The sequence below is a fragment of the Mastigoproctus giganteus genome, chromosome 10, assembly GCF_048544385.1.
Source record: "Mastigoproctus giganteus isolate SK-2022 chromosome 10, ASM4854438v1, whole genome shotgun sequence".
Classification (NCBI taxonomy): Eukaryota; Metazoa; Arthropoda; class Arachnida; order Uropygi; family Thelyphonidae; genus Mastigoproctus; species Mastigoproctus giganteus.
Window position 1 is genome coordinate 145,175,178 of NC_143584.1, and position 16,181 is coordinate 145,191,358.

Consider the following 16,181-nt stretch of genomic DNA (forward strand, 5'->3'; position numbering starts at 1 on the left):
ATTCCTGTATATCACTGACCAAACCCCATGGGCTGCCCTGACAGCCTGTCTCCACTGCTCAGAGAACTTCATATCTGACTAAACAATTGCCCCAGGTCTTTTTCATTTTTCACTACCCTGAGGTGTAGTACTTTGCATTTGTTAATGTTAAACTTCAGTTGCCACCTCTCAGACCGTCTGCCCAACTTTTCTAGATCCTGTTGCAGTAGCGCACCATCATACTGCCATTAACAACCCTGTGAACCTCCATATCATCTGCAAACTTGGATATTAAGCCTGATATACCTTCATCAATAGCATTAATAAATACTGAAAACAACAAGGGCCCACAACACAGACCCCCCCCTGGGAACAGTGTTGAGGGAGGGATACACAGACAGATTAATAACATTTGTCCAAGAAGAGCAGTGACCATTGATCACCACTCTCTGTTTTCTTCCACTCAACCATCCCTTTATCCATTGTAGCAACTTACCTTTAATGCCATACCTCTCCAATTTGTAGAGAAGTCTTCCATGTGAAACACTATCAAAAGCTTTCCTGAAATCCAAGTATATGATATCAAAATTATTTTTTTGCATCCAGTTCCTTTGTGACCACATCGTAGTATCCAATCAAATTAGTCAGAGACTTCTCACTTAACAAATCCATGCTGTGTCTGAACTATAATTGCAGTCTTGTTTAGATGATCTTGCAATGCTTTTTTAACCAGTGACTCCATTATTTTCCCCAGCATAGAAGTTACACTAACAGGTCTGTAAATACTCTGTCACCCATTGATCCCCTTTGTGAATTGGGGATATATTTGCACATCTCCAGTCCATGGTGATCTCCCCTGAATTGAAGGATACTCCATAATTATGGCTAAGGGTTTGCTTACTTCCATTGCTGCCTCCTTTAATATAACTGGATAGATCCCATCCACCCCAGGCGCCTTTCTTAAGTTTAACTTTAAAAATTTCTTCTCCACTTTGCTCTCAGTTTACTTGCCATTTCTCAGCCCATCTGCCTAAATTTCCTAGCTCCTCTTGCAGTAGCATACCATCAATACTGTCATTAGTCACCCTGCCAACCATATATCATCTGCAAACTTGGACATTAAGCCTGATATGCTTTATTAGTATCATTAATAAATAGAGAAAAGAACAATGGGCCCAGGCCAAAGACTGAACCCTGGAGGGCTTTTCTAATAACATTATCCATGAAGAACAGTGTCAATTGGTGACCACTCTCTGTCGTCTCCCACTCAACTGTCCCTTTATCCATAGGAGAAACTTACCCTTAATGCCACACTGCTCCAAATTGTACAATATAATATTATATAATTTTAAATATAATACTAAAAATACTTATTTATTATTTATACATTATATGGTGTTTTATTTTTAATGCTATCCTTGTGCATTATCAAGAAACTTTTCTGCATTGCACCAATGAGTCACAACCCAAAGTTTGAGAAAGGCTGATATAATACATGTATACATGTACAAAAAATTAATACATGTATTAATTTTATATTTAAATATTAGTTTTGTACATGATCTATACATACACTGCCCTGCCATTAATATCTGGACACCTGCACATCTACAAATAACCTTTATTTACAGGAAAACTAATTTTACCTTTTACCTTTATGAAGTCTCCAAGGAACACTCTCCACCAATATTTTGTAAAATTTCCTCTGATATTTTCAGCTTTCATAGCAGCAACCAGTTGAGCACTGCTTTTTGGGCTGTTTCTCCTCACTTTCACCTGATGATCGAATTCATCCCAGAGGTGCCCTGTAAGAATGAGGTCAGAGCTCTGGGCAGAAAACTGGTAGCTGGGGAGGAGGGGAGAGGGAGGGGTTCACAGACAGATAAGTTAACAGGAGCTGCAGTTAGAGGTGTGAGTGATTCTTGTTTTATTTCTATTAGACTATCTAGTAGAATGTGGAGTAGAGTACACTGCATACATACACTGTCCAGTCTCACTTTTTGACACTCATGTCCTCAAACCTGTCCATCACAATGCAAGCAGTGTGATATGGAGTTGTCTATAGGTATATCAGCTGGTGTATCAGCAGGCATGGGCCATCTACAATGTGCTGCCATGATGCAGATAATGAATTTGTCCAGGACATCTAGATAGACCACAGGATTCATGGTTTTGTCCAAAACAATCAAGTCCCAGGCCAAACCATGAAACACAGTCACAGACCATCACATGTCTCTGTCAAACTTTTTTGTCAGGACAACAGTCCAGCAATTAGCTTTCTCCCTGTATCTGCCACATCAGTCAGTTCTTCCCTGAAAGCCTATGCAAGGTTTGTGGAGTATAATTTTTCTCAACATGGTTTGCTGATACTATCCAGGCAGTGTTACTTGTGGCAGAAAACTGGTAGCTGGGATGGAGGGGGAGAGGGAGGGATACACAGACTGATAAGCTGCAGGTAGAGGTGTGAGTGATTCTTGTTCCATTTTTATTAGAACATGCAATAGAACATGGAGTAGAGATTTTCTTGGCATGGTTTGTTGATGCTATTGAGTCAGTGTTATGTGGGGGCAGAAACTGATAGCCAGGGGAAGGAGGAAGAGAGATATAAACTAATAAATTAGCAGCAGCCACAGGCAGAGGTGTAAATGATTCTTGTACCACTTCTATTAGAACATACAGCAGCCTGGAAAGCAAGTTGTATGGGATTTCAAGGCCTGCAGATGGGAAAAGCAAATACATGGGCTTTGTTAGCTATACATACAGGGCATGTATACTAGGGATATAGTAAATTAATTTGATGTTTTTGAAGTACCATTCAAGCTATCAAATGCATTCATTGTGTGGATATCAAAAACAGTGTCACTCAGATATAAGGGATATGGAAGTTCAATATGTGGATGACAATGTGTACAGAAAGGATATACTATATTATGTGGTCACAGTAGGTGGTCAGTAGTAACCGCCTACTGTGGAACCTTCACTTCCAATAAGCCAATTCTGGGCATTTATTGTTTTGCGTACAGCCCAGGGCAGCCTTTAGTCCATCCATGGAGAATGGAGGTTTAGTTTCTATAGTTAGGTAGGTCTGGTTGTCATTACAGATTTCTTGCTGTGTGAGGGAGAGAGCTTGATGTTCAGCAGGAAATAGAATATTTAATATGTTAGTCATGGTGTCCATCCAGGTGTGGGTGGAGGAACCATCTGTGGTTGTAGTTGTGTTAACTGTGTTATCCACTTCTCCTGGAGGAAGCTTGTTGGTGACAATCCAATATATGACTCTCCAGGGATCGGTCTTCCCAGTCATCCCAACCAGCTGTTGCCAGGATTCCCTTTTTTTTGCACCTGATAAGAACAGTGTAATTGTTTCTGTGGGTCCTATAGATTTCCCTCAGAACATTCACCTCATTTTTGGAGCAGGTTGCTTTTGACCTTTAGGAGAATTTTTCCTGGCCCTCAGGACTCTGTGCCAGATGTTCTCCAACTCTGGGGACAGCATTAACTTAGGATTCTTTTTTTCTCATAGAAGACTTACATGCATTGAGTATAACGTGAGTAATTTCTTAGGTGCATTCTGGTTAAGCAGGTCAGGTCAAATAATATTTACTTCATTTGTAAGGGTTTGCTGGAAGATATCCCATTCATCTTTTTTTGATGTTGTACCTTGCTCTGTCAAAGTATGGAGGGATCACCAATTGATGAACAAGGTTGAAGATAATGGCTCTATGGTTGGAAATGGTCCAGGAAGCCTGGACTCCAATATCACATTCTTGGTTATTTTATGAGCTCTGGAGGCAGTAGCTAAAGTTACATCAATATTTGTTTCCCACATGGTTGAAGTAAAGGTCTGAAGTTGTATGGCTGGTTAAGGACTGTAAGAGACATAGCAAGGAAGTCCTCTATATGTGATATGACAAGGAAGTCTTCAGCCATTTTGAGTACCATTATGGTGCTAAGTCAGGCTGTGCCAGAGTCTGGATCAGCAATTAGCATCTATTGCCACCAGAAAATTCTGACCTGGTATTTGCACCACAGCAGTTTGAAGGTAGTGGGTAATATCCTCCTCAAGCCTGCAGTAAACCGAAATGACATGGAGAGCACCTGAGTGGACCTGATATAGTGCAGGCTGCACAGCTAGTGCAGAGGGAGTTAGTCTTAGTGACTGTGAGAGTTTGGTGTTTCTTATCACTGTTGGCACCCAGGTAGTGTCAGAAGTGGTTTCCACTACTTGGAATAACCGGGGATAGCCCCTGATCATACATCCATGAGTACGTGGTTCCTGAACGGCTAGGATGGCAATATCACGTTCTTCCATTTTTAATTCCACCTAGTCAACTACGGCACGTGCTCTTTGCACATTCAATTGGAAGAATTTCAGTGCTATGTGTTTAGAGTGATTATCCATAAGTTATCATAATTTTATATTGTTTAACAGCACACTGATAAACAGGGCAATTAGGATCTCATATGCAGTGTATGCATAATTGAAATGTGCCCCTTTGCAATTTGCACATTAGGTTTGTGCAGTTTTTGACTTTCAATGGCTGTATGCATGGCTGTTGACAGCACAGTGTCTGCACATGCTGATTTTCTGTGTACATGTGATTGAAGTGTGTTCAAAGTGTTGGCAGTGGAAGCATTTCAGCACAGCATTATTTTCCATAAATTTATTTCCCTAAACAACAAGACCCATAAAAATGTAACAGGTGGGCTGAGAAGTGGCAATGGAAGTTAAATATTGACAAATGCAAAGTACTGTATTGCACTTAGACAGCAGTAATCCCAGAATAACATATTTTTATGGTGCCACACTTAAAGTGGGAGAAGGAAAGACCTAAGGGTAATTGTACAGTTTAACAAAAAGTTCTCTGATCAGTGTAGACATGCTTCCAGGACAGCTCATACAGGTATATCAATGATGTATGTCAATAATATGCATGAATTTTTCCAGCAGGGACAAGGACATGATTATCCCATTTTATAAGGCCATGGTTATGCAGCATCTTGAGTACTTTAGGGGCTCACATCTGGTGAGTATGGGCTTGGCAAACCCAGAGTCCTGAAGCTGGATATCATCATTCTTCTCTTTCTTGCTTTCTTGGTGATTCCCTTCTACTTCTCCCCCCCCTCTCTCTCTCAAGGGTAACATGGGAATTTTTTTTTGGCTGGTGCAGCATAAGCCTCAGGCTTCCTTGCACCTTAAGGCTTATAATAATAATAATAATAGGTCTGGAAGCCTCATTTTCAGAAGGATTGTTTGATAGATTGGTTGTTGTTTTAATGGTGCACGAGTAACTTAGCTATGAGGCACTAAGTCTGTTTTAAGTAAAATGTGGATCTAATGGAATTGGTACAGAGAAGAAAAAAATATTAGCATTAGTAGGGCATATGATGCAAGAAAGCAATTTTATATATCATCAGCCAAAAAATAAATAAAATAAACACCCTTCCCATTTCACCCATCCATTCACTCCAAATGTGTGTCTAGTTCTGCCTTGAATTTATTTAAGTTTATGACCTCCACTACAAAGATGGAAGTTTGTTCCAACTATCAACTGCCCGCTGGCTAAAGGAAAATTTCCACACATCTATTCTACAATTGTCTTTCCTCAATTTGAATTTATGTCCTCTCTGGTGAGTAATCTGAGCAAGAAGCAGAATCCCATTAGCATTGAGCTAACTCAATCCATTCACGGCCTTATACACCTCAATTAGATCACCTTGCAGGTGATTAGTCTCCAGAAGGTGTAATTTGCAGAACTTAAGCCTTTCTTAGTAAGAGCAAATCTTTGTTCCACTCACCAATCTTGTTGCACTTCTCTGTACTCGTTCCAGCAGCTCTACATCTTTCCTAAAATGCGGCCTCCAGACCTGTATGCAGTACTCAAGGTGTGGCCTGACCATCACATTATACAAAGAGACAATCACCCACTTATCCCTGCTAGCAAAATTCCTGTATATAATTGACAAGACATCATGAGCTACTCTTATAAGTATTTTTGCACTGCTCAGAAAATTTCATATCTGATTGCACAATTACCCCCAGATCCTTTCATTCTATGCTACCCAGAGTGTAGTACGACCCAGTTGACACATTACTCTGGGGTTACTGGTACTCATATGCAATACTTTAGATTTGTCAATGCTAAACTTCATTACCACCTCTCAGCCCATCTGCTCAACTTTTCCAGAAAGTTGAGCAGATGTTGCACAGAAAGTTGCAGTAGTATACTATCATTAGTGTCAGTAACAACCCTGCCAACCTTTGTATCATGTGCAAACTTAGACATTAACCTTGATATACATACCTTCATCAATATCATCGATAAATATTGAAAACAACAATGGTCCCAATGCCGAACCCTGGGTTGATTCCACTAATAACATTAGTCCATGAAGAGAAGTATCCATTGATAACTACTCTCTGTCTTCTCCCACTCAACCATCCTTTTAACTTCAACAATTTCTCCTCCACTTTGCTCTCAGTTATTACAAAATCACTTAGGTCGCTATTAGAGTTTGATAAACATTTGGCCCTCTCCTCCTTGGATAACTCCTCATGTGTGAATGTAGATGCAAAATACTCATTCAATTTATTAGCTACCTGAGCATGATCATGAATAGTCAACTCATCTATATTAAGTGGTCCAATCTGATTCATCCCTTTCCTTCTAGAGTTTACATAAATAAAGAACTCTTTGCTCTTTTTCTTTGCATCCTTTGCCAAAGATTTCTCATAATCTGCCTTTGCCTGCCTAACCTCCTTTGTGACTTGATTACAGACTAGTTTATATCTGCCATAGTCTTTTGTATCACTTGATACTTCACATGCATCCCATACATTTTTCTTCTCTGCCACGAGCCTCATTAATTCATCTGACATACATTTAGGCCTAAACCTTGAACATTATTTCTTAGTTGGAATGAAAAGCCTAGTAGCCTCCAAAATTAAGTTCCCAAAGGCTTCCAATTAAGAATTCAAAGTTGGTAACATCATTAGTTGATACCACTGTACAGAATTTAAAAACTGTCTTATATCCCTGTAGTTACCTTATGAAAGCAAAAGCCCTTCCATTTAGGCTTGATGGTAGTTACATCTTTAAGTAATTCCCACATCAGCACATTGTGATCGCCGTCTCCCAGTGGTTCCTTTATCTGCAAATTCTTAATGCATGAATAATCACTGCTGATAATCAGGTCAAGAGTATTACTCCCTCTGGTTGCCTCTCGAACATGTTGCTGAGAAACAATCATCCAGTAAATCCAGAAAAGTCTTGCTAGTGTGCAAGTGACCAACCCACAAGTTCCAGTCAATATCTGGAAAGCTAAAATCCCTAATAAAAAGACATTCTGATTTACTGGCCCACTCTATATCTCTACACAATTGCTCATTATACTCATCAGATTCATTAGGCCTATAACACACACCTACTCCCATTTTTCCTTTCCCAGTGCTTATGTCACACCAAACAGACTCAACATTACATTGTCCACCAACATCAATTGGATGCACTTCCTTAGATTTTATGTGTTTCTTAACTAACAGCATAACCCCTCCTCCCTTCCTGTCCTGTCTATCCTTTCTGTACACATTGTACTCCCCAAATTCAAGTCTGCACTGCTTATGTCTGTGCAACACCATGTCTCTGATATCCCAACACTATCTGCCTTTTGATGTCTTGACTAGCACTTCAAGCTCATCGAATTCATTAACTATACTCCTAGCATTGGTGTACATGCAAGTATACATGCACCTGTTTCTACTCTTAGTTACCTAACAAAGCCCATGTGCTTGTTTACTTGTTCCACTACGACTCCCAGCAGTCCTGAAAATTCCCATTGCCTTGCTTTCCAGGCTGCTGCTGAATTGCATTTCAATAGAAGTAGTGCAAGAATCACTTTTGCCTCTGCCTGTGGCCACTGTTATCCTTTTAGTCTGTATAACCCCCCCCACCAAGCTAGCAGTTTTCCGACCTACTTAACACTACCTCGATAGCATCAGCAAATATTCTTGCACCCTTTATATTTAAGTGTACCTCATTCCTGTAGAAGCAGTCTCTCCTGTCAAGCACAGACCAGGCTGAAAAACATTTTACCCCTTGAGCCTTGCAGAATCTCTCCAGGGCCAAATTGATTGACAAGGCTGTCATCATATACTCCCTCCTTTTGTGTTTGGGCAGAATTGCAGACACTTCCAAATTCAACCCTAACTCGCGACTTTTTTTCAACATTGACCTGTACTTGTTGAGTAAATCTGCAGATCTCTTACTCTTAATGTCATTAGTACAACAATATCACATTTTTCTGCCCTTAGAAGATGATATCTGCTCTACAACGCCATCAACTTTTGCCCCTGGCAGACATACCTTTGTCCTATTCCACATTTCCTTCTTGCATAGTATATTCCCCGTCTCCCTGACAACAGTGCCACCAACAATAACTAGTTCCTTTGGGTCAGTGCATTCTGCCTTGGAGATTGCCTCTGTGTTGCTTGATGCACAGGAGTGAGCTCTGCTGTTAAGCTGGGCAGCTGAGAGCTTGATGGGCCTCTCATATTAATTTCTTCAAGGGCCTACACTTCAAGCGCACATAGATACCCATCAGAATGCTGAGTTGGCAACTAATTTCTTGATGCTCTAGACACCTAGCATACACAAAGGCATCCTTTCTTTGGTTAGATCATGTTCTGTTTTAGAAAGGTTAGCAAGCATTTCACATTTCGCACATATTTTGAGACTGTGATGCGTTGGAGAATTGACCGCTTCTTTTCTCTCCCGAGTTACAGCACTCTCTCTATTCTGTGATCTTTGCTTCGCAGCTCTAGTCTGTATCATGATTTCTGTTTAAATACAATTTAAATAACAATGAAATTTAAGAAGATTAATACTATAAGAAGCTAACCGATTCCTAATACAGTGCTTCATATTATGCTATCTAGCTTTACTTTATACCTTATGCTATCAGTTCGAGATATATATACGTTACGCTATTTCTTATCAACTACAATATGGCGGCTAGTTCAACAATCTTGGCGTCAACGCCAGGAGTCGTAACTTTCAAAAATCGCTGGTTAAATTCAAAATAAGAAGCTAACAAATGCTACTAAACCTATTTAATATCTCTGTAAAACACAATGTACTATGTTAATTGACGAAGTATACGGTAAAAATTAAAAATACTTATCCCTTTACGGCAGCCAATAATCCACTTCATTATACTCATCTCATTATACTCATCAGATTCATTAGGCCTATAACACACATCTACTCTCATTTTCCCTTTCCCATTGCTTATGTCACACCACACTGACTCAACATTGCATTGTCCACCAATGTCAATTGGATGCACTTCCTTAGATTTTGTTTCTTAACTAACAGCATAACCACTCCTCCCTTCCTCTCCTGTCTATACTTTCTGTACACATTGTACTCCCCAAATTTTAATTCTTCACTGCTTATATCTGTGTGGCACCACATCTCTGATATCCCAACAATATCCACTTTTGATTAGTCAAGGACAGAAAACTGTGACTACCAAAAGACCTCAGTTCTGCAAATTGCATTGCTTAGATACTAGACACCTGCTGGAGATTTGATTGAAGTTTTTAAGAACTTAAATGGAGTTAATAAACTAATTGAGAATTGGGGTCCTAATTGTTTCTTGGATAACACATATGGGGGGGCATAAACTTATATTGATAAAGGATGGCTGCAGAATAGATATGCAAAAATTTGTTTTTTGTCAGAGAATGACTGACTGTTGGAACAAGCTTCTCTCTGATGTTGTTGGTAGTGGGTAGTTTAAATAAATTTAAGGAAGAATTATAAAAATTATTTGAGGGATTAATGAGGTGAGTAGTTTTTTTTTTTATTTTGGCTGATGCATAAGCTTGCTTTCTTGTGTCATTTGTCAATATTAATGCTAATATATATATTTTTTGTTATAGGGAATTTGTGCATAAACAGAAAAGTGAGGAAATCTGCATACAAACATATTTCCATATATATATTGTTTAATGACATGGTATAAGACGAAGAACATCATGAATTTGCCACAGAAATCTACAATTTCTCCCTGCTAGATTCATGAATACATTATGAAGTATTGTGGGGAAATTAAATGAGAACTTGGCAATAAAACTAACAAAGCCCTGTGGTTGAAGTCCATTCATTCCTTATCACACAAGAGTTGGGTGATAAGAAATGGATGAAAGAAAGATAAACCAGCAGATAGTAAATTAAAAAATTAGGAGAAAGAAATCATGTAATAGAGATAAATTATGGGTAGAATTAGTATTAGCCATATGGTGCAAAGAAGCCCCAGGCTTTTTCTGCAGTAGCCAAAAAATAATAATAATGAATAAATAATAAAATAAACTACCTATTTGACTACCTCCTCACTTAGGTATCTCTTCAGCTGACCTTTGAATTTCCTTAAGCTCTCAGACTCAACAACCTACAGAGGCCACTTATTCCAGTAATTAACAATTTGTTGTCTGAAATAAAATTTCCTATAATCCACTCTAAACTCACTACCCCATAATTTGAATTTATGGCCCCTAGTTTGGGAATCAATTATAACATGGAAATTTCACCCTCATTCATTTACTTTCTCCTTTCAGAACCTTATTCACTCCCACCAAGTCTCTTATAAGATGCAGAGTTACTAAATTCTGCTGTCCACATATTTGAAGTGTTTCCTCATATGGACTCCCTTCTACTGATCTCACTAGGCACAATGCCTGTCTTTGGATCCTTTCATGGAGCTCAATGTCTTTTTTTAGATGCAATTTATATATTTATCCCTCTCTCCCTTTCTCTCTCTACAAGAAAATGTTCTATAAATCATCAAAAAGACACCATGGGCATTCTTTGCCTGTTGTCTACACTGTTTGAACAACTTCAGGTCCAATCATAGCATAACTTCCAAATCTCTTTCTTTCTCTACTGTTTTTAGTTCACCCCCACCAAATGTATAAGTTGTTTTGGGGATATACTATCCCCAAATGTAAGATCTCGTGTTCTGATGCATTAAAACCTAGCTGCTACTTGTTTTTTTTTTTTTTTTACTACCCCTGAAGCCTATGTAATTCATCCTGTAGAAGCACTACTTGATACTGATCATTAACTACTTTGCATATAATATCAACTTTGATATTATATGCAAATTTTGACTCTATTACTTCATCATTGTCATTTAAGAAAATCAAACACAATTGGTCCCAGTACCGATCCTCGAGGAACTCCATTGCCTATGTTAGCTGAATGCTCAATCTGAAGAGCAACCATTAATACTAGCCCTGTGCCTCTTGCCCTACAGTCATCCTCTGATTACTCAATCCATTCAAAGCATTAAACCCCTCAATCAGATTACCTTGCAGGTGCCTAGTCCACAGATGTCACATTTGTCAATGTTAAACTTCAACTGCCATTCCTGAGTCAATCGAACCAAGTTTCCTAAATATTTTTGCAGTAGCTCACCCTGATGACTGTCATTAACCACCCTGCCAACAATTGTATCAACTGCAAATTTAGACATTAAGCCTGATATACCTTCATCAACATTATTGATAAATTTTGAAAACAACAATGGACCTAGCACTAAACCCTGGGGGAACTCCACTAATAACATTAGTTCACGAAGAGCAGTGCCCATTACTAACTGCTCTCTGGCTTTTTCCACTTAACCATCCCTATATCCATAGCAGTAACTTGCCCCTCCATTTTGTACAGCAGTCTTTTATGTGCAACAGTATCAAAAGCCTTCCTGAAATCTAAGTATATGATGGAAAAATTATTTTTTGCATCCAGTTCCTTGGTCACTGCATCATAGTAACCTATCAGATTGGTTAGACACAACCACCCCTTGACAAATCCATGCTGTGATTGCAGTATAATTGCATGTCCGACCAAACGGTCCTGCATTATTTCTTTAACTAGTGATTCCATTATTTTCCCTGCTAACATATCTGTAATTACTCCTGTCACCTTTTGATTCCCCTTCATGAATTTGGGATACATTCACACATCGATTAATTATGGCTAAGGGTTTGCTTACCTCCTTTGCTTCCTCCCTTAATATAATTGGTGCTTTTTTAATGTCCACCCCAACAAATTCTCTTACACTTTTCTTTGAGTAATCACAACATCATTTAGCTAGTCATTAGAGTTTGATAAACTTTTGGCATCCCCTTCCCTAAACAATTCCTCATGTGTGAATGTAGAAACAAAATATCTATTCAATTTCTCCACAACCTGAGCAGGGTTATCAACAGTTAACCCATAGACATTAAGTGGCTCAGTGTGATTCAACCCCTTCCTTCTATTAATATAAGCATAAAAGCTGCTGTTCTTTGCATTATTTTCCAAATGCTTCTCATAATCTGCTTTAGCTTGCCTTACCTCCTTTGTGACTTTATTACGGAGTTATTTATATCTACCATAGACGTCTGTATCACCTGATAATTTATATGGATCCCATGCACTTTTCTTCTCTGCCACATATCTCAATAATTGATCTGACATCCATTTAGGTCTAAGCCTTAAACAGTATTTTATTGTTGGTATGAAAAGCCTAGTAGATTCTTTGATTACTTCCCTAAATACTTCCCATTTAGAATTTGCTGTTGGTAACATCAGTTGGTCCTACAGCACACAATTGTAAAACTATCTCAGACCTCTGTTGTCACCCTTACAAAAGTAAAAGCCTTTCCCTTTACTCTTTAATTAAATTCCACATTAGTACACTGTGATCATTGCCACCTGCAGTTCTTTTATCTGGCACCTCCGTAGCCAGGTGGGAAGGAGCAGCAGTGCGTAGCACACGCTTCTTGATTAGACTGGGGTTCGAGCCCATCGCCACCAAATACGGAGGATGCAGAAAGGTCAGGGAAAGACCACCGCATATTCCCGGAGCAATATGGCCTTAGTTGCTAATGCTCCTAAAAAAAAAAAACCAAATAACCAACCAGTTCTTTTATCTGCATATTCTTAATGCATGAATAATCACTACTGATAATCAGATCAAGAGTATTTTTCTCTCTCGATACTTCACTAACATGCTACTATAGAAAACAGTCATCCAATATATCTAGAAAAGTCTTGATAGTGTGTGAGTAACCAACTCACAAATTCATATCAACATCTGGAAAATTAAAATCCCTCATTATGAGACAATCTGATTTGCTCACCAAACAGCTATTTCCCTGTATAACTGTTTGGTATACTTAACACCAGCGCTTTTTTTGTAAAAAAATAGGTGCCAGTACTCATTCTTTGCTATCAGGAAAATTAAAATGATATGAAAAGTACTCTGAAAATTTTTTTTATCTGATATTGTTACTTTAGTAGTAATGTTTTTAGAATAAGAACAACAAATTAAGTGTATTAACACAGTTTATTAAGCATAAATTTATTATTCAAGTATATAAAAAAATAAGTAAAATGTGAGTAAAATAAGTAAAAAATAATAACATAAGTAAAAATAATTTCATAATAAAGTTTTTATAGAATATTCCAAATTTTTATTAAGTTCTCATCTGACACCCTATGCCAGGGGTCGGCAACCTTTTTTGAGTGAAGAGCCATTTTTGATCTAATTAAAAAAAAGAGAGAATCCAAAGAGTTGCACCTCAGCTAAAGCTGGGAGGGGAGTGGAGGGGAGGGGTGAGAGTTGTTTAAGAAATGGAATAGAGTGGGAAGGTGTTTATTAAAATATATATATTTTTTTTGAAATATTAGCATTAGTAGCATTAGCATTAGTAGAGGCATTTGATGCAAGAAAGCAGCATCAGCAAAAAAAAAAAAAAAAAAAACACTTCCACTTCACCCCTCTGTTCGTTCAAAATACCTGTCCAGCTGAGCCTTAAACTTATTTAGGCTATCAATTTCCAAGACAAGGGATGGAAGTCTGTTCCACAACCAACCACCCGCTGGCTAAAGGCAAATTTCCGCACGTCTCTCCTACGTCTGTCTTGTCTCAATTTGAATTTATGCCCTCTCAGGTGATTATTCTGAGCGAGAGGAAGAATCCCATCAGCATTGAGCATGCTCAAACCATTCAAGGCCTTATACACCTCTATCAGATCACCTCTGGTGCCTAGTCTCCAGACACTGTAATTTGCAAAACTTAAGACTTTCTTTGTAAGAGCACCCCTTTGTTCCATTCACTAATCTTGTTGCCCTTCTCTGTACTCGTTCCAGCAGCTCTACATCCTTCTTGAAATGAGGCCTCCAGACCTGTATACTCTAGGTGTGGCCTGACCATTGCCTTATACAAGGGATACAATACACCATGAACTACTCTTGCAGCCCGTCTGCACTGCTCAGAGAACTTCATATCTGCCTGCACAACCACCCCCAGGTCCCTTTCATTCTCTACCACTGTCAGTGTAGTACCACAGTTGATACGTTGCTCTGGGGTTGCTGTTTCCCATGTGTAGTACTTTCCATTTGTCAATGTTAAACTTCATTTGCCACCTCTCAGCCCATCTGCTCAACCTTTCCAGATCCTGTTGCAGCAGCATAGTGTCAGTAGTGTCCTTGACAACCCTGCCTACCTTTGTATCGTCTGCAAATAAATATTATTTATTAATACTGAAAAAACATAACAAACATCCAATTAGGTACAAATTAATGTGGCTTTTGCTGATGAACTGCTTGAGCGAGTGTCTTCCAACATCATGCGAGTATGAGTATGTCGTAATTAAACATGCTGAGCTTTAAACATGTTCGCATTTTTTAGACGATGGTTTCTTGATTTATTTTTAATATAGTTCATGTTCAAAAATATTTGCTCGCAGAAATATGTTGAACCAAAAACTGAGAGAAATCCAAATGCAAATATTTTCAAATTTATATATGGGTCCAGTAAGCTACTCCACGCATAAAACACAATTTGGTCTGCATTTTAAAGTCATCTATCGCTGTCCATCTGTGTAGAATTGCAAGGGCAGCCTTCTGCCTCTCCAAATCCTCAATTTCAATTTTAAGGCATTTTAGTCTTGCACTCCACGTGTCCTTGATTTTTAAGTCCTTTTAACTCCATTTCAAATTGTGCTTAATGTGAGCTGTAAAGTTAAAGAGCCACAGTTAGCATTAGCATTAGTAGAGGCATTTGATGCAAGAAAGCAAGCTTATGCAGCATCAGCCAAAAAAAAAAAAAAAAAAACCCACTTCCACTTCACCCCTCTGTTCGTTCAAAATACCTGTCCAGCTGAGCCTTAAACTTATTTAGGCTATCAACCTCCACCACAAGGGATGGAAATCTGTTCCACCAACCAACCACCCGCTGGCTAAAGGCAAATTTCCGCACGTCTATCCTACATCTGTCTTTCCTCAATTTGAATTTATGCCCTCTCAGGTGATTTTTCTGAGCTAGAGGAAGAATCCCATCAGCATTGGCATGCTTAAACCATTCAAGGCTTTATACACCTCTATCAGATCACCTCGCTGGTGCCTAGTCTCCAGACACTGTAATTTGCAAAACTTAAGCCTTTCTTCGTAAGAGCACCCCTTTGTTCCATTCACTAATCTTGTTGCCCTTCTCTGTACTCGTTCCAGCAGCTCTACATCCTTCTTGAAATGAGGCCTCCAGACCTGTACACAGTACTCTAGGTGTGGCCTGACCATTGCCTTATACAATGGAATAATCACCTCCTTATCCCTGCTGGAAAAATTCCTGTATATCATTGACAATACTCCATGAGCTACTCTTGCAGCCCGTCTGCACTGCTCAGAGAACTTCATATCTGCCTGCACAACCACCCCCAAGTCCCTTTCATCCTCTACCACTGTCAGTGTAGTACCACAGAGTTGATACGTTGCTCTGGGGTTGCTGTTTCCCATGTGTAGTACTTTACATTTGTCAATGTTAAACTTCATTTGCCACCTCTCAGCCCATCTGCTCAACCTTTCCAGATCCTGTTGCAGCAGCATAGTGTCAGTAGTGTCCTTGACAACCCTGCCAACCTTTGTATCATCTGCAAACTTGGACATTAAGCTTGATATACCATCATCAATATCATTTATAAATACAGAAAACAATAATGGACCCAACACTGAGCCCTGAGGGACTCCACTAAATAACGTTAGTCCACGATGAGCAGTGTCCATTGATTACCACTCTCTGTCTTCTCCCCCTCAACCACCCCCTTATCCATAGCAGCAATTTGCCTCCAATGTCACACTGCTCCAATTTGTGTAGCA

General features: G+C 39.0%; 1 protein-coding gene across 1 annotated transcript in view; it reads left to right on the forward strand.

The window, feature by feature from the left end:
* Window positions 1-16,181, forward strand: part of LOC150079336 (uncharacterized) — a 283,854-nt gene that overhangs the window by 235,780 nt on the left and 31,893 nt on the right. The gene's annotated exons all lie outside the window — the stretch shown is intronic.